The sequence below is a fragment of the Olea europaea genome, unplaced genomic scaffold, assembly GCF_002742605.1.
Source record: "Olea europaea var. sylvestris unplaced genomic scaffold, O_europaea_v1 scaffold1965, whole genome shotgun sequence".
NCBI lineage: Eukaryota > Viridiplantae > Streptophyta > Magnoliopsida > Lamiales > Oleaceae > Olea > Olea europaea.
In genome coordinates this window covers 182,513-185,365 of record NW_019237499.1, presented here as the reverse complement: position 1 = coordinate 185,365, position 2,853 = coordinate 182,513, and positions in this window count along the sequence as shown.

Here is a 2,853-nt window from a genome sequence, read left to right as displayed (position 1 = left end):
AGGTTTTAAGAGTAGGACTGAGTTACCAAAGGGAACGGGAGAGAGTGCTAGCAAAATCATACCCAAAATGAATTCACAACAATAAAAAAGCAGAGATATTAAGTATTTTAAGTGCTTGGGATCAGGACACATCGCTTCTTAGTGTCCGAACAAAAGAGCGATGGTGTTGAGGGACAATAGAGAGGTGGTAAGCGTGAGTACAAATGAATATGATGACATGCCAGAGTTAGAGGAAATTAACGATAGGAGAAAGTGGAATATGCTGTAGAAGAGTTGTTGGTCACGAGATGAGCCCTTAACGCTCAAATCAAGGCGGATGACTTAGAGCAACAACGGGAGAATATATTCCACACTCGATGTCATGTTAATGATAAGGTGTGTAGTTTAATCATCGATGGTAGGAGTTGTACAAATATGGTTAGCACAACTTTGGTGGAGAAATTGGGATTAACTCTATTAAAACACCCTAGACCTTATAGACTTCAGTAGTTGAATGATTGTGGATAAATCAAGGTAAATAGGAGTGTTTTGATAAATTTCTCAATTGAGAGTTATCGTGATGAAGTGGTATGTGATGTGGTACCTATGCATGTGGGACATCTGCTGTTGGGACGACCATGGTAATACGACAAAAAGGTTGTTCACGATGGGTACAAGAATCGATACAACTTTGTCAATGATGGGAGGTTCATTACCATTGCGCTATTAACATCGGCACAAGTGTATGAAGACCAAATTAAATTGAAAATTGAAGAAGAGAGCTAGAGAAAAAGAGAGAAAACAATGAAACAATGAGTAAGAGAGAAAATAGTGAGGGGGCGAGTCGAGAGATAAAGAGAATGGAGCCCTAAGGGCGAAAAGAAAAAAGTCTTTTGAGAGGAAAGAAATGGGCATAACTTTTAGCTAGGGTGTCAGATTTTCGTCCATGAGTACAATTCAGAATCATCACAAAATTTTGCACACGGAGGAGGAGGTTTTCAAAAAATAACTATGCAACCGCATAGGCTGTTACCGAAACAAAACTGAGGCTGACTATTTGTTCTACGCGACTGCATTGATTTATACTATGCGAAGCATAATACAAATTTCTGGACGCATTTTCAATTTTTGGTAACTTATCTAGTTTCCATAAAATTTGATTCTAATTATTATTTTTTCGGTATTTGAAGCATAATTTCCATCCAAGACAATATTTTTAAGGTTGGTATAAATACTTTCTCATATTGATTGTAAGAACAACTTTTGACATTTATTGATAATTAATTTGAGAGGCAATTCTTGCTTTCCAATCTTTGTTCTTCTTAGAACAATTTTCGAACTTATCAAGGTGCTTCCTTGTGTCGTTCAAAATTCGGATGTGAGTCTTTGGTTGCGTGACCAAGAAGTCCTTCGTAGTACTATTATTGTGGGGTTGCTTGGTTCATTATCTTGGGATTCAAATCCATAAATCGGGATTAAATTCTTGGCTTTCCTGGGGTTCAACAATCTTTTGTGGGTTCGTTGTGATCGTGCTAACCGAGTTCGCATCAGTAGGGTTCTGCTCTATCCCTTTCTCAGTTATAGTAAAGACCTCAGCCTTACTCTTGTTATTCTCATCGTGCCTTTCATTCTTTCTTAGAGCAATCTCCATGCAAAGCCATATGTCTTGACTTACTACACTGGAAACACACATTCTTTTCCATCAAGCATTTTCATTTGTACAGTTAGTTATGCTTAAGACAGGGTGAAATGGGATTATCCTTGCCTTTCCAAGCATTAGCTCTAGCGTTTGCCTTTTGCTTTGCCACTTTCCCTTTCCCATATCCTAGTTGTTCCATTTTCCTTTCCCACACCAATTTTTATTTTGCTAACTGATTTGACTTTGATGGTCAACACATGTCTTCAGCCTATGCCTCTGTTTATTAGTCCTTTGATACCAAATAACATGAGCTCGTTCCAACATGTTTCTATAAGTAGTGAAATGGTGAGAAATGAGAATAATGCTAATGTCCTAATGAAACCCTTGCTCAAACTCCTTTATTTTCTGAACTTCGGTGTCCACCAAATGTAGATCATTCCTAGTCAATTGATCAAACTTTCTCTCATTGTTTGCCAGAGACGTAATTTCTTACTTAAAGCTGCACAAACTCCATCTCTTTGACGTCTCTTAAAGCCTATGAGAAAAGCTTCTCAACAACCTCTTCCTTGAACTGCTTCCAAGTCGAAGCCTATTGTTTAGCATCGGTTTTAGTTCCGGAATTGGACTCCCACTATTGAATTGCTACTCCTGTGAGTATAAACTTTGTACATTGAATTGGTGTGCACCCATAGAGCATATAAACCTGAAGATCCATTCCAACTTCTGCAGCTACTCCTCAACAACTAACGGGTCGCACTCACTATTGAAAGAAGGCTTGTACCTTCTGAAGCTCTATAGCAGTGAAGCTTGTGTCGATACAACTATGGGGTTTGCTTGCTATGCTTGACATGACTAAGCTTTCCAATCTCTTGCATCGCTTGCAGCAATTCCCCTATAAATTTAACATTCTTTTGCTGCGCCAAAAAAAATATGCTTGCACCAACTCCGAATCAATTTAAAATAAGACAAATACGCTCCCGGGGCATAACCTTGTGGTGCAAAGGACAGGAGTGAAGTTATCTCATGCCTTGCTGGCAACCGCAGTGTGGAGATTCGATTCCTGAGATATGGAATTGGACTCCTTGTAGGCGCAGTATACAGGCAGCTCTTGTTCCCTGGCCTGTTGGGGCACATCCCGCGATTTACCTCCCTCACAAAACTCTAAGGACGAGACGGTGAGGGCCCTCAAGGTTAGGGTTCAACCTTTTTTTTTTTTTTTTAAATAAGACAAATGT